Source organism: Semicossyphus pulcher, unplaced genomic scaffold, assembly GCF_022749685.1.
Source record: "Semicossyphus pulcher isolate SPU_LCO1_2020_fin unplaced genomic scaffold, fSemPul1.0.p SCAF_19, whole genome shotgun sequence".
NCBI classification, from domain to species: domain Eukaryota; kingdom Metazoa; phylum Chordata; class Actinopteri; order Labriformes; family Labridae; genus Semicossyphus; species Semicossyphus pulcher.
This window is the reverse complement of record NW_027211692.1, coordinates 19871488-19896408: the sequence shown is the minus strand read 5'-3', so window position 1 is coordinate 19896408 and position 24921 is coordinate 19871488. Positions and strand designations below refer to the sequence as shown.

The 24921-nt window shown below is 40.0% G+C and overlaps 5 non-coding genes across 5 annotated transcripts; all 5 read left to right on the top strand.

The window, feature by feature from the left end:
• Positions 1-20811: 20811 nt before the first annotated feature.
• trnaf-gaa (transfer RNA phenylalanine (anticodon GAA)) lies at positions 20812-20884 on the top strand. The gene has a single exon. It is a non-coding gene; the product is annotated as a tRNA-Phe (tRNA).
• A 195-nt stretch (positions 20885-21079) lies between these two features.
• trnaf-gaa (transfer RNA phenylalanine (anticodon GAA)) lies at positions 21080-21152 on the top strand. The gene has a single exon. It is a non-coding gene; the product is annotated as a tRNA-Phe (tRNA).
• A 3090-nt stretch (positions 21153-24242) lies between these two features.
• On the top strand, positions 24243-24315 carry trnaf-gaa (transfer RNA phenylalanine (anticodon GAA)). The gene has a single exon. It is a non-coding gene; the product is annotated as a tRNA-Phe (tRNA).
• A 191-nt stretch (positions 24316-24506) lies between these two features.
• trnaf-gaa (transfer RNA phenylalanine (anticodon GAA)) lies at positions 24507-24579 on the top strand. Its single transcript has one exon. It is a non-coding gene; the product is annotated as a tRNA-Phe (tRNA).
• Positions 24580-24766: 187 nt separating this feature from the next.
• On the top strand, positions 24767-24839 carry trnaf-gaa (transfer RNA phenylalanine (anticodon GAA)). Its single transcript has one exon. It is a non-coding gene; the product is annotated as a tRNA-Phe (tRNA).
• Positions 24840-24921: the final 82 nt, after the last annotated feature.

Sequence of the window (24921 nt, the reverse complement as noted above, 5' to 3'; positions counted from 1 at the left end):
AGGAGTTCCATTCTGGAGGTAGCAGCCTTCATGATACAATAAGGATGGGGTGGCTGAGGGAACACACACCAACGCACACACGCACACAGAAAGACACACACAAAATTGCTTTAAATGGATGCAACTATAGTCCCTCTAAAACACTGGTTAGTTGATAAATATTGTGAATACAAGCACTGTATAAATTATTATTAAGTATATTATTCACTTTGGCGTTTTTTACATTACCATATATTAGTATTTTTGTTCAGTGCATTGTGTAAAAATATGTAGGCATATAATAAAGGATAGTTCCAGTGCTTTCACTACTAACATGATTACATATTGTTGAAAGGCAACAATAGGAAGCCATGTAGATACAGCCAAGCCACTGCCCTCCCCCTTATCAGTGTAGCTCATGTTAAGTAGAGGATACCAATCTCATAGCCTGATCCATTTTCAAGTGATATCTGTATTCTCCTGAAGAGAAAGAGACTTGAGAGGACAGATATTATGTACAAAGAAACAACACAATGAAAGAAACAAAGAGATACAAGATGAGTGAGGGGCCTCTGGTTTCTAACAGTCACTGCTGCTCTGCAGAAGAACAGAGCGTGGCTTGCTCAGTATTATTCCAGAAGCTACCAGCTTGATATTTCATGTTTACAGAGAGGATTTCCTCCACCAGTGTTCCCTGAGTGAAAATGTTCAAAGCCTTTGGGCCTTTTCTCGCATGATCCTTCTGCCAAAGTTTCTTATCACCTTTACTGTTCATTTAAGACACACACTACACACTGTTACTCGTTACACACACTATAGTTCCACTGATAACGCCTTTATCTCATGCCGCATGACATATCCAGAGATCACACACCACTGGGCATTAAGCCTCCATCCCAGGCCCATGCAAGCATTTCTTTTGGCTTTGCAGTCCAAGTACAGTTTAAAAATGATCACAGTGCTATTTAAGCACAGCCAGAGCCAGACTGTGCAGAATGGCTGGATGCCAGCCACGCTGGTACCTGTTGATAGCAAAATGAGGGGCATCATTGTCCCTCTCTTGGCAATTAGCTAATAAGCTAAGCAGCTAATTAGCTCGAGTGCTACTCCAGCAAATCTATTGTGTTTAAAGCAGAGGGTAGAAGGTATAATGGTGGTCAGCTGAATTGGCAATGCGCTTGGTTTACTGCCATTGATAAGGTGTAAAAACAAAGTCTTTTGCACTATCACGGCTCTTTCAGGGCATTTAAATTCGACTTCCATCAGCAGGCTGTTCGTACATTAACTGCAGTGGCTTAATTGTGACGCATTTGTAGTCATATGATACACAAAGTGGTCTGGGGATCAAAATTGCTCTGTTTAAGTAACACAGACCAAAACTACGGCTCTGCTTTTATTTAAAATGTATCCGTGGAAATATAAACAGTTGAGTGCACTTCATACTTTTGGCGGTAACTCATTCCACCTTGATATAACTTTCACTTTAAATCCGCTTTAATGTGCATTTTCTCCCTCAGCATTTTCCGTTTTGTTTTATTGACTGCATATCTCAAAGTCGCCCTCTATTCCTATCCACGAGTAAACATCAGGTGGCGGCTTGTGTTATATTGCCTATCCGTTACCTCTACATTCTCTCTGCTTGCTGTCCCCACTCTGACCTGCTTCTACTCTCCTCCTTCTTATTCCCTTCATCCATTTTCTCTCTCTTTACTGCCACACTCTTATTGACTCCACAGCTCCATCCTTATCCAGTCGCCCTGCTCTCCATCTCCTCTCCTTTCTTTCCTCTCTCGCTCCATCATCCTTGCCTCTCATTCAGAGCAGAAGCAGCACCAGTCAAATTGATTTTGCCGCTGTGCTGAGGAGCCCCATCAACTCACAGATTGGGTTTCCCGCTTACCCTCTCCCTCTGGCCCTCTGTATTTCTTTCTTTCTTTTTCTCTTACTGTTACTTCCACTTGTCTCTCATCCCGATGTCCTCTCTCCTTGCCTCCTGTCTCTCATCTGTCCTCCTCTCACTTTATCTCGCTGCCTTATGTCACTGTCTTTCTCAGACACATTCTCTCTGTTCCTATCTCTGAAACCCACAGTTATTTCTCAGCCAAAGTAGGGGAAAACAAGTGCAGCCTCATGATCCTGATAATTCAGTTCCTTATGCAAGCATGCTGTGTTTGTGTGTGTGTGTGTGTGTGTGTGTGTGTGTGTGTGTGTGTGTGTGTGTGTGTGCGTGTGTGTGTGTGTGTGTGTGTGTGTGTGTGTGTGAAGAACAAGACCAGAAGGGATTTTGATATATTGTGTTTATGCAAAGGCACGCATCTCATTAAATGTATGGCACATACATTGCATGGGAGTGTGCAGTAATCACTGTGTCCCTTTATATACAATAGGTGCATTATATATATATATCTGCATGCTTTTTGAGGCAACTCATCTCCAGTATTGTGTGCTTGTGTCTTTGGACATGAATGACACCAATGTCATGTCTGAGACTATAAATATGATTTTTTTGTCCTACATTCTCTGTGCAACACGACAACTTTATGGTTAAGCAAATGAAAAAATATAATATCTCATATCCCATCGGCTATAGTCTGACATTGATATAGCCTCTGGGGACAACCGTGATATTGGGCATGTCCGGTTTAAAACCCGTTTTTCTTGTGATTTACTTCAGTTAACAGGTCTTGCCTTTGCTGATATTTCAACATAATGATGCAGATTTGTAAAAAGTATAAATGCAAGCTTTGACAGGTCTGTCCTCAAGAGGAGAAGAAAACTACTTCTAAAATGCTCGTTTGTTGATCGGAGGTCGGACTGATCATTTCTGATGCATTCGAGGAAGTCGGGAACTCTGAACGCCGAACGGCTTATGTGACACAACATCAAGGGAATTTATCTCAAGTTGAGTTTTAGAACGGATTGTTAACTGAACCTACATGCAGATGTCTGTTTATAGAGCTTAATAAGAAGGTAAATCATTGTCAGATAGCCGCTGAAGGGAGCCGGGATGTCATTACGGCACTTTATATTCCGCCTGCTTTTGCTCTCCACACGGACTGTTTTTCCTGCATACCCCACAGCCTGCTGATACGTGATTGGTCAATATTACCCGGACTACAAGCGTACTACAAACTAAAATCAGAACACTTGCCATCCCTTAAAATCCACGTCCTTGCTTACAGATTCTACATTTCTATGTTGAATCTGTAAATAGAGATTATGGTAGAAAATGTGTTTTTGCATTTCATTTCATTTCAAACCTTTATTTATTCTTGTAAGGACATTGAGGTTTCCCTAATTTCCAATGCCGTCGAGATTACGGGCAATTTAAAATTGCCAAAAAGAAGTTTGAATTACCATGACAAAAATTCAAACATCAGGAAAAGATTAAAAAAAAATCAGAAGGGTTTGCAAGCATCAGTGTTAACTGGCAAGCTAGCTCATAGGTCCGTTGACATATGCAGTTGGGTCATGGTGGAGGGATAAAAAAATAAAGAACACATTTTATTAGATGTACATTTTGTACACACCATTGAGTTCAGGATTAGTCATCAACATTTTCTAAATGTTTCCAGAAAATTGGAAACTCAAAGATAGCTTTGAGAACAACTCCACACTGACATTTTTTTCCACTGTTGAGCCACATACTGGCATGTTAGTGACAATCAGCTCAAGACATGTTTGATGAGAACTTTGCCACTATGCTACAGCACTGTAATATTATTTCCAACCAAATAATGGACTTCTTTCAAGTGAATGTTACTCTTTTAAAGGGGCTGGAATTTACTTTTATTTTTTTGTTGTTGGATACTTTACTTAGAATATCCTGCTTACTCTTTTTGGTTTCTCCAAAGTTGTCTTCTCTTTTTTAATTAGTAAGCACAGCCCCATCTTAAAATGCTACCTTAAAAAATATTCCATACCCACTGTAAATGTGTCTAATACAACATCCACAGAGAATGAGACAATCTGGTTTACAGTTTGGAGACTTGATTTGGAGAATTGATAGGCTATTTACTGCCATCATTAGCGGCCTTATCCCTGCTGACTGCAGCAATCAAAAGGTCATTTACTTCAAAGCAATTACATTAATATAATTTCTAGGTGATTTGTTACTTCTCAGCACTGGTTAGGGAAATAAAACACTAGGTTAAATAACAGAAGAATTGTGGATGTGGTTACTGAAAACCCATCACATTAGCTTCGGCCCATAATATGCCTCAGTAAATGGCTTTTAATGATCTTACAGGCTTAAAACTCTTGACTTTGAGTATGTCCTCCAAATAAATCTGCATCTTTGCATTTCTGTAAAACACAAAAACGACAAAAAATATATGAATGAATATTATCTATGTAAATACATACTTACATTGCATTATTATTATTACAGAGGTTTTCGTAGGTGGCATAGCCTTGTTACACTATTAGCTATAACAGCTCAAAATGACGCTGCCATGGTCACTGGAAGTTAACCAATATAATGGCGACTTGGCTGGCCTCCCTGCTTATATCTGTTAGCATGTTGTGTCATGCATGGCTCCCAAAAATAGTCAGCTGAGCAGATGTGCCTCGTAAACACATCATAGCAGATGATGAATGACTCTTCAGAAAAAAAATAATCCTATAATAAATGTGAACAGCTTGCTCTGATCTCTCATTGCTGCTCAGTTGTCCTCCACATGACTCATGTTCCTGTGTGGGTCATGCAGTTATGGGGAGCTCTGAGTGCTACCCCTGATGTGTGGATTTAACGGAAGGGAGTCACAAAATGTTTTCCAAAACTCACCTCAACCAAATTGATATTTGTGTGCCAATATAATTTAACTGAACAGCCTCTGGGACCTGACTAAATCAGAGGTGTGTCCAGGAAAATGTAAGTACAGTACTAAGGCCAAGGTTTTTTTGTATTCCGGTTTGTGTCTGAGTGTCTCTGTGTTTGTGCACCTCACAGAGTCGGAGGCATATGTGGGTGTTTTCCGTTATTGGATTACATCCAGCCTCATGCCACTAACCAAATTTCTGCTTCCCTTATTATTGACTGAAGAAGGAACAGGAAAAGGAGAGCACAGAAATAACAGGAGCAAGATAGATAAGACGGGGTGTGTGTGGAGAAGTGAATAAAGGCAAGTCAAAAAATAGAACATCTGACATGAACAAGGCTGGCTGCCAAAAACCAAATATACCCAGATCGGAAGATTGATTTTTTTTTGTGAAGAGTTTTGTCAAGATAGCTGTGAGGTAATGAGAACACAAACTCTGTGTTCATCTTTGTGTTTTCAGCAGATCAAGAGCATTGTTATCTTAACCCCAAACATCAGTGATGATAGCAGGTGAGCAGCTCTTACACTCGAAACAAAGAAACTTTTTAAGTGAATATCTGTGGTACAAATCTAAGTTTAATAAGTAAAAGAAACCTTTCTTTGCAAACGGGTTGATATGGCATACTACATAACTGAACCACTTATTTCAGTCTTTACAGCAGCAAAATGTGCCCTGTTATGCACTCTTTCTCTACAGCATGTATATTACCACTCGGTCGCACACATAATGTAGATTCTAAATCTACGTCTGCACGTGTGTGTGGGTAAAAGTGGGAGTTTGTTAGTGGGTGGTCTGATGTCAATGGACATAGGTTTCAGGATGTAAAAATGTTTGCATTTGCCTCTTAAAAAAGCTTATTTCTGCTGTCTTAATTCTAAAGTTTCTATCTTCTTCTGATGTTTCTTTATCGGCTGGAGCTTTTCTGGGAACAGGGCTTTCTCCAAGGGTTTGTGTACAGACTCTAAATTGCCTGAAGTGGGTGTATGTGGAAATGCATGTAAAGAGAGATGGGAATCCACACAATATCTTCCTTGGTTGTCTTTGATAAGAATATTGATTTGGATATAGCATGATTGCCATGGCAGTAAAAATCGTCCAACCTTATACAGACAACTCCAATTCCTCAGTATAATAAATGACTCATCATAATCATGTTGAGTTTTCTGCTGTTTTCCCTTTTCTGTAGGTTCAATATTCTCATCCGATCCAAATTGAGATCAAGTGCCTTGTTCACAGTTAGTCACTTCCTTATTGTTCTGCTTCCTCAGAATTATGTAAGAGAAGAGAGATACAGCAGAGGAGCCGTATTCATAGACCAAAGCTTTGAAACAAATCAATGTCGTATTAAGTCATGCTGTGGTTGGACACGATATTGTGTTTGTTCGTGTAATTTTGTGGTAATATTTGGTTACCATGTGGGAAGAAGTGGGATATATGAGGAAGGTAGATGTTGCAGTGATTTTGTGTATGTGTGGGCATGTTGGTGTGTGTGTGTGTGTGTGTGTGAGAGTGCAGAGAAGCAAGTTCAACAAAGTGATGCTTTGTTTATTTTGTTTTGCTTTTGGTGGTCAAGAGATCATGAACTGATTACTTAAGTGTCTATCTGGCCACACATCTGAGGATTGTTTGGAAGTCTATGCCTGTACAACAAACAGCAAACCAGTGTTGAATAACAGTGTAAAAGTGTAGTAAAGTGAACAAAGTCAAAAAAAGAATGTAATTACTAGCAGTCTTGGGTAGTGTTACTTTAAAAGTAACTTGTTGCGTTACAAGATTATTGCCATTATAAAGTAACTCATTACTGCATTACCTATCGCGTAAGATTACTTTTTCGTTACCAAAAAAACCCAAAAACCTGTTACTTGTTACACATTCGGTCGGTTGTATTGTCAGGACGGCGTGTAGCCTACTGTAGGTCTACCTTTCAATGTATTGACTCTACCGTCATTGCATAGCCTCGTTAACAGCCCATATTCTAACAATCTGACAGTAAACTGGGCAGAGGCATGCAGTTTTAGGCACAGCTGTTTCAATGAAAACAACACAGGTTCTCAGTCCCGTTAGTGTTGCGGAGCTGTGTTTAAGCTTGCAGATTTCCAGGCACAACTTACATTTCACTGTGATGTTGTTCTTGTCCCTTTTGCCCAGAAATGAAAAACAATGGGAATATTTCCAAGAAGTAAATGCTGTCCTCTCTGCCATCTCGCTAGTTGAGTTAGCAATGCATGCACACTGATACAAATGTGTTTACCTTCCGCTGGTACGCAGCTACCTGCCAAGAAGTAGGAGAGAAACAGAAACAGTGCATCGGAGATTACTGGTTACAACAAAAACGTTATCCGCGTACTTTAATGGATTACTTTCTAACGCGTTACCCCCAACATTGATTACCAGACAAAAAAGGCATGAGTAGAGTCAGTAAACTCTCCATATACATTGTTATCACTTTTACCTTTGTCAAAGCCAGCGTTATGTAATAGCCATATGCTGTTATAACACCTTTTACCTCACAGCTGCTGCATTAAATAATAACTTTAACACCCTGAATAAAACACCTGAAAACAATGATTAGCTTTCACCACATGGCACACATACACACATCCCACACACATCAGTTCAACCTAAATGAGGACGTGAAATACAGAGGGATTGATTGCCAATAGGCAATAATAACCGTTCATATATCAATCTTCTTGACAATGAATTAACTTGTTTCTGTCATCTTATATTGCGCAGTAAATCCCAGTCTACTCTTTGTTCTTTTCCTCTATGCCCTGTCTTTATTGTTTGCTTGCTCCCATGCCTGTCTCATGTCTACGACCTATTCCACCTGCCATCCTCTGCTCAATAATCACTTCTGAGTGCCAGTGACATTTTAACTGGCTCATTCCCCACACATGAAAGTAAAACGTTGCCTAGAAAGAAGAAACACATGGACCAAAAAGGAAAAAAAAACTATTGTCTGGCATCAAAACACAGCAAGTGACCTTTTGTAGCGACGACTGACTCTTCTTAGATGTGCGCCCTGTGAGGGGATTGAGACAGTGTTTGATCTTTTAAACACTAAGACGTCGCAGACAGTGGTGTAATTACAAGGCAGCTGAAGCACAGGAAGGGGCCATTGATCGGCAGCACACACAACAGCCCTCACGCATACACTTCACAAGTCCAATTATTCATGCAATTCTGAAAAAAGTAATGAAAATCTAAAGTTCAACCAGTTACTGCTTTCTATGTCATTCAATGATAATACACTGTAACTGAAACTGGATAATACAAGACACAAGACATCATTTTGGCTAATTTATAAATGGCTGAATGTTAAGGCTGCTTTTATAGTGAAGCAACTGTTATTACTTTATAACATTATTAGAAATATCCCAGTTTCTGCGTTGGATTTCAAGTGGTTTCACAGTGATAGTTTAAACTTATGGCCAGTGATGAGTCTAAAAGTAAGAGAAGTTAGATTTTGAATTGAAAAATGTAACTTTCCTTTGTAAATATGATGATTTAGTCTGCAAAGTAAATGCAATAAAAATCTAATTATAGAGGAGCTAATGTTTCATGCACACACACACACACACACACAGTCGTCCAAAACCACGAGCAGTGTGTGTCGCTGAGTCCGGCACCTACAGCAGGGACACAGATAGGAGCGGAGAGGCCTGAATAATGGAGTGTTGATTTACAGCCCAATTTCCCCGCACATCTGTCTGTGACCAGTTGAACGCCCTGTGAGGAAATCCAGAACACTGGGAAATGCATAAATACTGGCTGTTAATTCTCTGTCAAGAGGCACGGAGAAGTGTGTGTATGTGTGTGTAGATGTGTATACCAGTACATAATGTTCTGAACTAAACCAAAGGTCTGTTTATTTATTATACCTGTCTGCTCCTTTTATAGCCTTTTTTAGCAGTTACAGCAATAATTTGGCATATTGGATAAAACAAAGACACTGAAAGCTGTTTGTCATTAAAAAAAATGCTAATCAAAAAGAGTGTGCTATATGTCCCAACTAATGTGATTTTACACTATGAGCATCAACTGTTACACAATTTACTGCTAAGGACATGCGTGTAAAAACCTAAAAATCTAATTGATTTATTCTGTGGCTGAATAAAAAGGATTAAAGAAAAAAATCCAGATATTTTACAACCCTGCTTTGTAGTCAGCAAAAGATAAGCAAAACAACAGGATAAAAACATCTCCCCAAACTGACAAAAATAAGCTTCATAGCAGTTTTTATTTTTTGAAAAGAAAAAAAATGTATTTCGTTGGCTTGAGCTCCTCAGTAGGGGTGTTTAAAAGCCTTTTCGCCACTGAAGGCAAAAGCCCGGTCTCTGTTACACGAATTTGGAACATCAGAGATGGTCACAGCCAGAGGATCTGAGTAAAATGTCTGAGCTCGAGGCCAGACCCTACTGACTGAAGAACATTGTGAAATCATTTAGGAGCATAAAAGGTGACAAATGTAAGAATGGAAAAATGTGGAATAATAAAATCTGTATTTGAAACAAGCAGATGTGAAATGGGTTTTTGACTAATATGAGAACAATTTGATTACACAATTTTCCCCCTCCTTCCAAAATAAATTAAAAGATAAATAAAACTGATTTAATTGTTAGTCAGTTAGTAAGTCATTTACTTTCTGGAAGATTTTCAGGACTTTTCAGGCCAGTTTGTGAACTTATTTATAGTTATTTTTTTGAAGATGACGAAGCTCCTTGATTCGCCACAGAAAAACAAGTGGCCAATAAATCTTCAATGAGAGGACATTTCATTCATAATTTAACTATCCCCGTAGGGAAAAAAGAAAAACAGGAAGACACTCGCACACAATATCAAGCCCATTTTTTAAACAATATAAAATGTTATTCATTGGGCTGCTCATGTTGCCTAAAAGTGAACAGACTGTAGGACACTGATATCGGCAGTAAAAACATGTCGGCAGGCATTAGACTGCCCTCGTTAAGCACAAAACTCATTATGGGATGCCTCGCTCCCCTGCTGAAAGAAAGAATGAGCGTTTCCTTCCATTTGGTGGGGGAAAAAAATAAAACAGTGGTTAGCCTTTTCTATCTGTATCTCCCAGAAAGGTTTGGTTGTCCGGGACCCATGTGCGAAGGGAGATAAAGCCGAGAAGGGTTAGTAATACAGCACAGCTATTTAAGAGGCTGTAATGATATTCATTAATTTAGAATCATTTCAACTTCCATCTGGGGAGAGAGAGAGAGAGTGAGAGAGAGAGGGGGGAAGAAATAAGAGAGTCATTGGATATAAGATTCAGAGGACTGGGGTATGGAGGTTTGAGTTGGGGGTCAGAAAGTTAAGCTGGAGTCACAGAGCTCAGACAAGAAAAGTAAATACTGAAAAAGGAGTCAATCAAATGCAATAGAGTTTTTGGGAAGTTCTTTCTGTTGGCGTAGTATGATTTTTTTATGCGGCAAAATGGAAAGGCTTTGTCGGAGGCTTTTAAAAAATGCATGCATTGTATGGAGATAGGAGTTCGTACTTCACATTCATACAGAACTGTATGTAATTCAATTTTTATCCCTTTGACTTTTAGACGGAGAAACCTGTCTCAGGAACTCAAATCCATCCAAATCCTACAGCCAGACAATCCCTCCAAAACTGATATGGTTATAAATTGTATATAGATGGTAAAGGCTGTGAATGTGTGTGTGTGTGTGTGTGTGTATTTGTGTCTGTCACGTTGTGCTGATATCTCTTGTCCTTGGAGAGGCCTGTCGGTTCAGGCACAATGCAGAAAATCAGCACGTCAAAGCAATCAGTGGGCTTTTCTATTCACCACAATAAGGCAACCGCTCACAGAACACAAACATGCAATCACACACAGACACATGACACTGGTTTTGCCGTATCAAACGTGCTTTACCACAATGCAGAAGAAACAGGATGTTTCTCATCTCCACTAACTGCTGACATATCTCTTTAGTTGCTAAAAGCTCCACTATGACCACCAGCTTGTTATGCGGTGCTGGAAAGGTTGGACCCAGTGGGCTTATTATAGATATTCCATTTAAAAATATTTTGGTGCACTGGTGAGGCCAGTAAGGCCAAAAAAAAAAAATGTGGCCAGGAAAACAAAATTAATGAGCTGAAAGATGCTAAAACACTCCATACAGCTGAAGGGAAATGCAGAGTCAAATGGTAATTCTCTGGAAGACCACAATATTGATATTTCATAAGTTATTTGACCCAGTGTTATAAAAGTATTGATTATTTCCCCTTTAAACTTGAGTATATTCCACGCTCAGCTGTGTCTGAAATATGAGGGTGCCTTTTAGTATCTGTAACAGGGACTCTGCAGCTGCTTAATCTCCATCAGAATTTGCATTGTCAGGCGAGTATCAGCATCAGTATTCACTCGTTGTTACAGACAACATATGGTCCCCATCACCCCGGAGAACAGTTGGCAGATTTTCTTCTCAGGCTGGGCACATTAAGTAGAATTATCACCCACGGAAAGTTTAACCAAGGTAGTCCAAACAAAGACACTTTAATAATTTAATAACACAACCTGAAGCTGGATATTTTTTTATTTTTTTGCTTCTTTGGCTGTATGCTAGTAAGGTTGGACATTTTTAAGTATTCAGTGTAATGGTATGAAGGCGTTCACAGTGTCTAAACGCCTTTCACTATATTTCCGATGTCTATATAGAAAGAGACACTCAAGTTCATACTGCCTGAGCCTGTTTCTGATTTCAGTTAAAGCTAAATATATAAAATCTATGATGAAACAAGATTAAACATTAAATCTTTTCTGCATTAAAAAAGGCAAACTCCAATGAAAAGTGACAGGGCGGACAGCAGCAGCGCTGAGGCTGACACGCACCCTGTGTGAACACCACAGTGGTACGAGCCGCTGAGTTTAGCAAGCCAGCAGTCACGCAGGCTGTGTGAAAGAGCAGTTTGTGTTGTATGTATCTGCAACTATTTAACTTACCATAATGATAGGAGTCACTTGAGGTTGAGCCATGCCTGGGTTTAACAGTTGCTACTGTGGTTCTCCTGTACACATAATGTAAGAATGCTGTTTGTTGATTTTAGCTCTGCATTCAATACCATCATCCCCCATAAACTGGATCAGAAACTGAGCAACGTGGGCTCAAGCAGTTCACTCTGCACATGGACACTGGACTTCCTGAGTAACAGACCCCAAAGTGTGAGGGTAGGAGACCACACCTCATCCACTCTGATCCTAAACAAAGGAACACCACAGGGGTGTCCTCAGCACTTTCCTCTACTCTCTTTTCACACATGACTGCTCCACTAGGCATCCATAGTGGGTTAACCTACCCCTTTTCCACCAAGGCACAAGTGACATATACACTGGCCGTCTCCGTAGGCAAGCCAACTGTATCATAAAAGACCCCTTCGACCCTGAAAACTGCCTGTTCTCCCCCTTCCCTCTGGGAGGAGATACAGGATAATCAAAAAAACACTAACAGGCTGAGAAACTGCTTTTTCCACAGGCCGAAAAATATGTGTGTCGTATAACTGTTATAACAATGACAATAAAAACCTTCCTACCTAGGCTGCCTGTCTGCCTTTGTTGAATTGCTGTTGGTTTCCCTAGTAGATCATCTTATTTTCAATCTCCATTTGTCTACCCGAGTAACTACATTTGGTTCCCCAGATTACGACAGTAGTGGTGAAAGCAATGTTGGTCAACTGATGGTTTTCATCAAGGATCGGAAGGCCAGTCACTTCCTGCAGCAATAATGGTGACATTTTGGTTATAGGCCTTGATGTCTATCCAGCATTCCAAGGGTTGATTTACAACTTTTAGGGCTGTGAGGCTTGTGTGACCTCACATAGATCTATATAATGATTAGGTCCTTTTTTTCCCTCCCACCAGAGCTTATTAGCTGAACCTTTGTTCAGACTTTACCATCTTCTTTTAAAACAGCAGCTATATTATCTTGTTTTTGCTTACTTTGAGGCTGTCTATTGTGGTTTCCTTTTGGATTAAACATCCATTGCAGCAACATAACAATCTCAATGTGCCCTTATCCTTTCTGATATTTTGTTTATCTTATAAAAGTGTAACAATAGCTTCAAGCCGATGTGATTGATGGTGTCTGGCTCCCAGCTGTTTTGGACCCAACACCAAACATCCCTCTAATCTTTATCCATCATAAGGTTAAAAAGATGCTCAGCATTTCTAATACCAGGCAAGTTTGTCCTTGATGCATGAGCATTCATATTACAGCACAAACTTATCTGGAGCCATCTTTTAAGCATGGCTAGAAAGAAGTTTATGCCCTCTACGAGGCCAAGGAATAAAAGTCTTGTTCAAGTGAAATTTAACCCAAGTTCACAAATCCAAAATGTCAATTGTGCGAATAGCTCTGTTTGTACCCTGGGGCAACAAGGTCTGAAGGTCTTCATTTAAAGAAAACAAAATAGTGAGCTTCTCTTACAGTAGCTGGGAGATAATTCCAAAAAGGGACACAGTAGAACTTGGTACTGTTCCTCAGGATGTTACATCGTTCTTAGAATAAAGAGCAGGACTACCCGCTGAGATCTGAGAGCAAGTGGAGGAGAGTAAGGGGTCATCGGCTTCATTAGGTATGGTGGAGCAAGACATTGTAATATTTCAGCCAAAAGAAAGAGCACTTTTAAAGCAGCACTAGCGTGGTTTGGAAAACCAGTGCAGAGAGGCCCAGGCTGGAGTTATGTAGTCCAATTCATGAGTCCTCATTAGAATCCGCCCTGCAGTGCTTTGAACAGGATGGACCTTTTTAACGGGGAAAGTGTTTAAGCCTGAGAGAAGGACACTGCAAGAACCAGTGGGAGAAGAGGAAAGGTTGAAAATAAAGAGACTGTTGGAATAGAGCTTAACTCGGAGCGTAGTAGACAATTTGGCACACTTTCAGGGGAAATTGCTCATTGTGATTAAGGAAAAAAAACTAAAATGAAATAAGGAGTTTCAAACATGCTTTAAATGCACTTCTAAAAAAATATTACTTTTAAAATGCAGTGCTCACTACACTTGATTTTGGTTGCAGGAGGCATGTTGTGTTTAATAATTTATTTAAATTATATTGCTTGTTTAAATATAATTTTAAAAAGCTGAGAGGTAGGGTACACCCTGGACTGATCACTATTGTACTCCTTGTTAACAAAAAATAAGAAAGCATCTACCATGTAATTATTTCATCAGCCTCTGTGGGCATTTGTTCAAGTACATTTCCTGTTACAAATAGGAATATTAGAGCACTTTGAGACTTTGGGAGGCCCTTAGACCTCTGATACCTATATTTACTGAACAGTAAATTATGATAATTACTGTTTCTGACAGCAGAATAAGAAAACTAGTGCCCATAAAATTGGTCTATCAAAATTTTCTCACTAGGGCCAAGGTGGTGTTTTGAGAGACAGACTCTTTTAAAACTTAGTGCAAAGCCAGAAATGGGAGGTTGAAAATACGTTACTTTGGTAAATCTAAGTTGAGGGGTGATTATTTTTATCCACTCTAACAGCAGACACAGATAAAAGTCATTCAAATGAAAGATATCAACAACTATTAAATTTCTCATATCATCTTGTCTTAATGAACCTCAAATGACAGCATTGTGATGAGAGAAAAAAAAGTGTTAAATATCTCACTTGCTTAAATTGATGGGCTAAAATTTGTATGTGAGAACAGCATAATGATTGCAAAGTTTTTGGTATGTGTTTATCTTTGCACTTTTGCTGAGTGAGTGAGTTGCTACCCAAAGTGCATGCAGGACTTGTTAAGCTCCTTGTTTCATCACTTGAAATCAAATATGTTTTTGCAACACTATCTCCCGCAAATTTTAACTCAATGTAAACATTGTATTGATGAGTATTAGAAAAAAAAAAAGCTCCAGCACTCGCAGGATCTAATAAAACTGACTTTAATGTGGGTCACAGATGAACGCGTTTTGGCTCTTATGCCGTCTTCAGCATACTAAGGAGAACAAAGGAATTGATACATATGCCCAGGTGAGATGAAATGAGTGAAAGGACCGCCCTTGCAAATGTCTTTGCCTCTACAGACAGTCAGTTAGGAAGTAGGGGGTTTCAACAGCCCATTTACATAGAATAAATTAGACACATTATACATATAACAGTGCGTATAATAATCCATATTGACAAGGACAAGTAGCAAAAAGTAATTGGTGTACATGATTAGATTAAGAGCTGCATGTCCCTGCCAAAAAGTGCAAAATCCTGCACAAGGTACAGAACAATACCACATGTAAAGACATAGAATACATAGAATAAATATGGTTACATAGGGAAACTTACTCTGCAGCAAAATATAAAACTTCTTAAACAAGTGGCTAATCCTATTTCAAATTCATAATATAGAAATATAAATATATCCACATATACATACCTAAATATATATATACATACCTATACCCATATATACACACATGTGTACAATGCACACATACATAAACATAGCCACATTACGCTGCACAATCTTAATAGGCATATATAATATGAAATATAAAGGTGCATGCCCTTTTTCTGGATTTAATTTTCTGCCGTGCACCCGAAACGATACTTGTGATACTTGGAGTTGTGCACGCTGCCACTGCTGCACCCATCGATGAGAATTAACCAAAACTATTGTGTCTGATGTTTGATTCTTAACGTAAATATCCTAATTACTGATTATTAAAATTGTACGGTAAGTATCGAGGCAGCTCAAATATATTTTTAGACTGTTATGGCTCATGCAGTATTCGTGGAAAAACAGTTTTAGCTGTCGGGCAGAGGACTGGGATAGAGAAATGGTATTCAAACACTCCACAGCAGGGTGCTGCTATATCCAACCTTTACAGTGAAAAACCATTTCTTGCAGGCAGAGGATTTAGTTAAGAGACTGGTGGGGTAGTGGAATGAAAAGCACAACTATTAGGAGCGAAGGAACGAGACGGGAAAAGAGAGTGATGATGGAGAAAAGAGGGAGAGAATGATTGCTGTGCAAAACAAGGATGAAAACAAGAGACAAAGAGATTTAAGACAAAATGCTACAACATGAGGAAAATTGATAGACAAACTGCTTAACTGGGGTTTCCGGGCAGAGCGGGGAATGCCGAGCAGAGAAAAAGTGAGAGGTGAGAGGAAATAGATGAGATGTGAAGGATAGAATGAAAGCAGGCAATGTGGAACGAGAGTAAAACAGAGAGGAGCGGAGTCTGATAGCTGGCAAGTGATAAGCAGGCAGTAAGCAGTGCAGCCAGGCATAGCTCAGAGGCCAGGAATTGGTAGTAAACATTTAGTGAGGCAGAGATGGGAGTCCGAGGGACATTTGAACAGTAGATTGTCTCCTCTCTCTCCTTTTGAGCTGTGCACTGAGCTGCCCTCCGCATTTTGAGGGAGTCATCTGCCAAATTGGATCGATAAGTAATTAACACTTTGCCTCTTTTCTGGCAAGTTCTCTTCCCTCCTTTCTCCCATGCTCAGTCTCTCTGCACTGCCAGACAGCAGCACAGACAAAAACACTTGCTCACACACCCTCAAATACACACCAAAACACAAACTGCAAGAGACGGAGAGAGAGAGGGTGGGTGTGCGTGGGTGTGCAGGAGGGGATTTCACCCTTGCACAAATTTACACACACTTTACTTCTTGGGCCTCTACTGTGCTCATGGGGGTTGTGAGAGCAGGCAGCGTAGGTATCGATCCCCGCTGTCCTGGAAAAAGGCTCTCTGTTCCATCCGAATACACACTGACTGAGCCTCTCTCACTCTCCCTGTCCTTCAGTCTCGCCTGACTCTCCCGTGACACAAACACATGGGGTACAACCAACCCCTGCATCCTCACCTCAATTCCTTTTCTGTCGTCCACACTTTTTTTCCAGACCAGAGTGACATTTGCCACCTGTTGATGGCAGTAGGACACTCTCAGGACAAAGTGGCAGCCAGTTACACATGTACTAATAACTTGCAAAGAGAGTAAAGTGAGGCAGCGGGATATCTGTAATGTAGAGTGATTGGATGGATAAGGGAGAAGCTGTGGGAGGGGGGGATTGTAAGCAAATAGGGGGGGGGGGGAGCAGAGAGGAGAAACAAGCAGGCTAAGAGAGAAAGAAAGGCAGTAGACAGAATGACAGAGTCACAGGCAGAGGGGGAAGAAAGACAAGGGAAGGAGAGATAACAACAGCCCAGGGCCAAGCAGAGGATTGATGTTTGAGGATTCAGTGCAGAGCCCCATCATCAATCCTATTGGCTAATCAGATGTATGGCTGAATTATTGATAAGTGAACCTCATCAATAATTGCAGCGCTGCTTCTTTTGGGCCACAGAAGGAAGAGAAGGAAGAAATCAGAGCTTGTGGCTTAGTGCAAAAAAAACACACAGTCATAACACACATGGCTGAATAAAGGAATATAGAAAAAAAAAACCTTGAAGAACCTGAAGTAATTGCATTCACTAAATGAGCCCATGCATGCAGAAACATGGAGCGCTGACAAAAAGACACTGATGGACACATTCAGAATTCACATTCACGATTCAGGTTGAATTCATATTGAACCCGGTTGCTCCTTTCACCTCGTCTTCAGGGCACAAACCTCCTGATAGCTATGACGCCAGTGTTTCGCTGAACATTGGACTGTATAATTTTCTCCTTGACAGAATGTGCCAGTGGTACAATCTCCATTCTCCCACTGTAAAGGGTTTCATTTCATAACAGTATATCATTTTGCTATGAAAAACATACATTATGCACCATAGCGTGACTCCTAGTGTCAAGACTGCCAGCCAAAACTCTCTTTGAGAGGGTTGCGTCTCTTCTTTTTTGTAAATGATGAATTTTTCAATTTAAAATAAAACATTTCTTTTGGCTCTAGACTAAGAACACATTAAAATAACACCCTCAGCTTTAGCTGTTTGCACAAAAGTGATGGATGTTGATGTAGAACTTGACCTCCTTGTGAACCCAGAGGATGCCACCCTCTAAAGAATAAATCAGAACAGGGAGGAATGCCTTCTTATTTAACCATGCAAGTCATTAAGACATTATTTTATAATGTTGGTCTCTTTAGGGAATGGGGTGCAAAGCATGACCATCATAAAGACAAAGGAAACAATGGAGCCTATTGTCTTTTGTTTGCTAGCATGTGTATGTTGTTTGCTAGAAGACAGCATTAGAACAAAGTACTGTTCTATTAGAACAAAGTACTGTACCTTGTAGTTTGGGCCTAACTAGTACCACAATTTAATGCCTACTAAAAATAAGAGGATTACACACCAAAATGCTTGTTATATTGTGACATTGTGAGATAACATCATCAAGGGAACCATGTCTTTAAGGCATTGTATGTGTGTGCTCATTAACCAAATAAAGGCATGAATATACTTCTATGTCTTGCTGTCATTCTCATAGAAACTCTATATTTCCACCATATTTTGGATAAAAATTAAGAGGTTGTAATATAACATCTTAAACTATAAAGTGACAGGAGGGAAGTGGATCATACTGCCGTAGTTTCTTGGTACAGTATTTTTTTCCCGACCTAACAAGGTGAAAACATTTCTTAATTTGAGCTTGCTCTGCATGGTTGAGTGGTTGACACTAAAAAAAGATGTGTTAAAGGTATAATAAGTAAGATTTTTCCTTGAATTTTGTCAACAACATATTTCAAACTGGGCCCCTCCTCCTGTGCTCCTCGTCACCAGAAGCTCACTCTCACTGTCTCTTGCGGGAACACGCCAACCCCGCCGAGCTAACGCCGACAGCATCGTGGTTACCTTTGCGCTAGCGTGCTAACCGGCGGTTAACTTGTCCTACCCAGTTTGAGGCACCTACCTGTCCAACAGAAAAAGGCCAACTCTGCATCGCTCTTTCGCCACGTTCACCGGTCTGAATGGGGCCCAGTTGCTAATTTGAACCACTCCCACACTCACCTATACGCTGTGATTGGCTCAGGGAACCACAACAGCGCCCCTCCTGAAAACATCCCATGCAAAGCAAAACAACAGAATAGATGCAGAGGGAAGGGCCTCACAAGGGTTTGCACACACACTAACCAACACACGTGCATGGAGGCCCATAAGTGATGATTTATATTGTAGCCTATTTGTAAAAGTCTATATTTTATTTTTCTGGGAAAATCCTACTTATTATACCTTTAAAGTTTCGGTGTAGTGTCACATCAATAAAATGTATTTACTTAAACAATCGCACATTAGTTACTACAATTAATATCTCTGTGTCTTTCAGATGAGAATAATCAATTGCATTTAGCATTGCAAAACTTTGTTGTAACACATTGGATTTTATATAAGTTAAACTAAAGGTTTGTGGTGTGAAACAGTGGAAGAGTAGTGGTGAAACAGAGAAGGGGAATATATGGTGCAAATCCAAAAGATGTGGAGTAGGCATGAAGTTATAGGCGATTGACATGACCATACCTCTTCCACCTCTTTTTTCATCTCCCCTCTCATCCTTTTTTCTCATACTCAGCAGTTTCTTTTCTTTTTCAACTACAGGGAGATGAATCAAAACTTGCTCAAGATATTTAACCTGCTCAAGAAAGTACTTCTGTGCCCTAACCCCTCTGCCTGGGTCATACACACAAACTAAACACCTATTCTTGGATGAACCCAAAAACATTGCACGTACACACAATTGCTGGGTCGCATGATGGGCGCACAGTTTATTCAAGTTCAACAAAACAGTGTGTGCACTCTCTGATGCACACACGCTCAGTTCACACAATGGGGAAATGGTTGTCAGCATTATTATTCATTTTGACTATGACTTCCCTATATGTATTATAGTGGCAGTACTTGAAACTACTACTTTTTGCGTGTGCATGTCTTTGTGTGTTCTTTCGTTGGACCTACTTTTATGTGTTATGGTGCTGTAGGTGTATGTATGTTTGTATTTGTCTGATTGCATATCTAAATACACACCTGTGTGCTTGTGTACTTCTGGGTTTTTGTATGTGTGTTTGTTGGCAGCCAGGTGCATTACCCTGTCAGAGTGCGAAACCTGGCTCATATCTTACCTCTAACAGCCAGATAGGAAAACCACTCCGCTTTTGATTTGAGGCGAGAAAAGTGGTTTAGCACACCTCTCTCATATATCTCACCTTCTCCTTCTCCCCCTCTTCCCCCGCACTCCCTTTTTACTTTTATTTGTCAATTTCCTCTCATCCTGGCTGAGCTGTCAGCAGGGTTGGAATCAGACGTACCTGTGGCTCAGGCTTCATTTTAACTTACCACATAAAGTAAAGGCACTGAGGAGCAGCTTTTTTGGTAGTTTAACTGGAGCTTCAGTGCTACCTTTTATATTAAAATTCTATATATATATATATATATATATTTTACTTAACTCTTTCCTTTGAATACAAAAAACATTGGTCATATAATGGGAACTGTTTTTTACGCCCTCAAATTAAGGTTAAAAGCCAACATTATAACCGAATTTTCATGGTATCAAAAGGCTTCATTGACCAGAGCACATAACTGAGTCACCTCTGTACTATGGTCTCTATGTAATTGGATTTATAAGTGCACAAATAAAAACTAATGTTTAGAACAAATGTAATGATATTGTTCTAATGCGTCTAGCTTTCAGTAATTGTATCAGTGATGAAACGAAACAAACACGGAACATGGAGTAAGGAGGATACTTTAATGAATCCCTGCAGGGTTGATATTATTTGGTATTTTTCATTGTTATTGTTTTATGTAGGTTTTGTCATTTCGCTTCCATTTACTTTCTGTTAGATTCTATTAGAACAGTTTTGGTTGATTTGGTATAATTACTTTTCTTTGGTTGTTCAGAACAAGTGTATTATACACCTTCAACATGCAATGTAACACATTTATCATACAGTAGGCCTATTTTTCCTTAATTATCAAAAACAAATTAAAGACATACATTTGAGAATGTTGTCCTGGTGTACAGTCACCCTCAGTTTTCGTGCTCTCACTACCATGGGAATTCTTGGTGTGCTTTTGTCCATAGGAACATCATGTTGTTGGCCTCAGAACTGAAATAGCTCGGTTGGGAGAGCGTTAAACTGAAGATCTAAAGGTCCCTGGTTCCATCCCGGGTTTCGGCAGTATAAAGTACGAATGTCGGGAACAATGGCATGTGATGATGTCATCGTGATGATGTCATCCACTGACTGTTTGGAGTCTAAATTAGTCGAGAATGTTGTCCTGGTGTACAGTCACCCTCAGTCTTCATGCTCTCACTACCATGGGGATTCTTTGTGTGCTTTTGTCCATAGGAACATCGTGTTGTTGGCCTCGGAGCCGAAATAGCTCAGTTGGGAGAGCGTTAGACTGAAGATCTAAAGGTCCCTGGTTCGATCCCAGGTTTCTGCAATGTAAATTGATGGCTCGTGATGATGTCATCCGCTGCCTGTTTGCAGTCTGAAAAGGTCTAAATTAGTCGAGAAGGTTGTCCCAGTGTACAGTCACCCTCAGTCTTCATGCTCTCACTATCATCAAAATTCTTGGTGTGCTTTGTCCATTGAAACATCATGTTGTTGGCCTCACAGCTGAAATAGCGGCACCGCACCCCCGTCCGACTGTTTCCCAGCCTCCAATCGCGTCCTCCCGATTTCAGCTTTCAAAGCCAATCGCGTCACGGGGATTTCAGAATTTTCATCTTTCCCAACCAATGGCGCTCGGGGGATTTCAGCTTTCTAGCTCCCGCCCCCCTCCCTGCTCTCAGCCAATCTTAGCCACGCAAGTCCAACTTTCTGCGGGGAACCGGATGCGGCGGCAAACTCAAACTTGAAGCGGAATTTCAGCTCTCAATCTCAAGGTAAATGGCATCAATACAACTATTGTCATCCATATATTATTATATTGATCGTTCGCGCCATTGTGGTTAGCGTCTTTGTGTCGAAACCAGTTGTCGGTATAAAAAAAAAAAAGACCGACAGTCGTCTTGGTTAACACGGTCGATGTCTTCATTCACTACAATGATTATTGTTGTCAGCGTTAGAGACGTGTAAGTTATGTTTGTATTGTATTTTGTCGTGTTACATCGTCATGCATCCTGTATCTCCGCACGTCGTTGTTGTATCATCTCGATACTAACGTTGTTGAGGCCATTTCGGCTAAGTTATATATATATAGAATATAACATTGCCCTATTTCATGAGCTTATTGATTATTTATTAACATCTTGTGGAGGGAGGGGTCAGTTACTAAAAAAGAATGGGGAGTTTTGCTGTGTGGTAGGCTAAATAACAATTTCACAGTAACAGTGTTTTGTTTACAGTATGACCTTATAACTTATATATACTTCTAATGAAACTTGAATTATTACACACAACATGACCCTTACTGACCCTTACTTTTACCTCTTGTACCCTTCGTTTATGTATTTTTGCCCTATATTCCATGCTTAATCGCTATGTTTTATTAGTAGTTGTGAATAAGTTAATTCCACATATCTATACTATATTAACATTGACTTTGTTCTGTCTTATCTTATCTTATGATGGTAGCATTATGTGTTAAGATGGTGGGATTTGATAGTGTACATTTTTTCTCCTCTTTGGCCACAGATGGCTTCAACACAACAAAAACACAGGACTATGGGTGATGATGAATGGATGTGACGCCTGCGGAGGTTTGCTGCCGCAGGTGTTTGGCCATCCGATGCAAGAAACAGGCCTGTTCCCCGCCAGAAGAAGTGGCATGACCTCTATCAAAAGGTAGAGTTGTATAAAGCAATTAGCATACAGTTATAAATGATGAAGCTAAATGTTTTTAAAAAGAGACTTGCTTATTTGTTGTCATGAAATATTACAGATTGAGGAATGCCCAATGAAGCTGAGGGGGCAGGCAACTCTGTTCAAGGGCCCACAGACATGTGACTGTGGTTTCAATACTAAGAAGGTATTTGTAAACTAATATCAAATTGTCATGTGCAGATTGTTGATGTTGTATTCTTTATACTAATGTTTCTGCTTCTCTTTAGCCTCCCAAGAAAGTGTAGCCACCGAAGAAAGCGTCCACAGACCATCTACTGTCAGACCCATGCTGGGATGCCACTGGAGCAGTGGCTGGAAGACATTTAGTGGAAAAGGGCAGACATTTGTATTTTATTCTTTTTTTTTGGTATTGTATTTATTCACTATTGTGTTCTTTGCACTACTGGAGTCAGTTGATTAATAATTTTTGGCATAATTTTTCTTATATATTTTGTTGTGTTCAATTAATTGTCGTTCTATAATGTTGTGTGCGTGTGTGTGGAGATGGGGTGCGTGAAAGAGAGGGTTTGGGGGGTGGGACGTCTTTGTTTTCACTGTGTTTTCTATTTATAATAAATATGTGGTTTGTTTCTACAACAATTCTTTCATTTGACTTATTTAAATCTCAGTGTAAAACCAGGAGTCAAACAAGGTTTTGCTTTTTGCCCCACCATGCAGATGATAACACAATACAGTACCATAATATTGTGACTATAAAATTACCCTTTCTTAGATGGAAAAGAGACAATAAAAGCTAATATTTTCAATTCATTAGTTCGGAATAATGTCTTATAACTTATACAGTTCTTTGAATTAATGTCAATAAAACTATAAAACAATAAAACTAAAAACTGAGGTGAAATGAAAATCACACTATCACTTTCCTGCACATCATGAATGCATAATAAAATACAGAATGACAAATAGTATTGATTTCACTAAATCTGAATACTAATAAGTGTTTTCTTATGTCATATAACTCATATAACTCATTTAACTTATTTCACTTTTTTAATCTAAACAATCCAAAGCACTTTGGGTGAAATTTGTGTTGATCCAGGCAGGGATTGAACCTGCGACCTTTGGATCCATAATTCCTATTTACAGAAACCACAAATATTCAACATTTGGGTGATTTCTGGAATTATTATAAAAAATTATGAGCTGGAGGGGCTTTTCACATGCAGAAGAGCCATTAAGAGTCCTCATTTTCTCTCCTTTTCTCTCTTTTTCTCTCTTTTTCCTCTCTTTTCCCTCTTTTTCTTCCTTACCCCTTCTTCCCCTTCTTTCCTCTTTCTTCCCCCCGCCATACAGACTATTGTTCCCCAGATTTAGCGGAGTTGGGAGAGCGTTAGACTCAAGATCCAAAGGTCCCTGGTTCCATCCCGGGTTTCGGCAGTGTAAAGTGATGGCTTGTTTTGATGTCATCGTGATGATGTCATCCACTGACTGTTTGCAGTCTGAATTAATCGAGAATGTGCTACTGGTGTACAGACACCCTGAGTCATTTTGCTCTAAATATCCTGGGAAGTCTTGGTGTGCTTTTGTCCATAGGAACATCGTGTTGTTGGTCTGACTGTTTGCAGTCTAAATTAGTCAAGAATGTTGTCCTGGTGTACAGTCACCCTCAGTCTTCATGCTCTCACTACCCTGGGAATTCTTGGTGTGCTTTTGTCAATAGGAACATCATGTTATTGGCCTCAGTGCCGAAATAGCTCAGTTGGGAGAGCATTAGACTGAAGATCTAAAGGTCCCTGGTTCCATCCCAGGTTTCAACACTGTCACATATGAATGTCTGGAGCAGTGGCTGGTGATGGTGTCATCAACTGACTTTTTGCAGTCTGAAAAGGTCTAAATTAGTCGAGAATGTTGTCCTGGTGTACAGTCACCCTCAGTCTTCATGCTCTCACTACCATGGGAATTCTTAGTGTGCTTTTGTCCGTAGGAACATTGTGTGTTCAGCCTCAGAGCAGAAATAGCTCAGTTGGGAGAGTGTTAGACTGAAGATCTAAAGGTCCGTGGTTCCATCCCGGGTTTCGGCAGTGTCACGTATGCATGTCTAACGCAATGGCTCGTGATGATGTCATCCACTGACTGTTTTCGGTCTGACAAGGTCTAAATTAGTCGAGAATGTGCTACTGGTGTGCACCCTGAGTCATTTTGCTCTAAATAGCGTTGGAATTCTTGGTGTGCTTTTGTCCATAGGAACTTCAAGTTGTTGGCCTCACAGCCGAAATAGCTCAGTTGGGAGAGCGTTAGACTGAAGATCTAAAGGTCCCTGGTTCGATCCCGGGTTTCGGCAGTGTAAAGTGATGGCTTGTGTTGATGTCATCGTGATGATGTCATCCACTGACTGTTTGCGGTCTGAAAAGGTCTAAATTAGT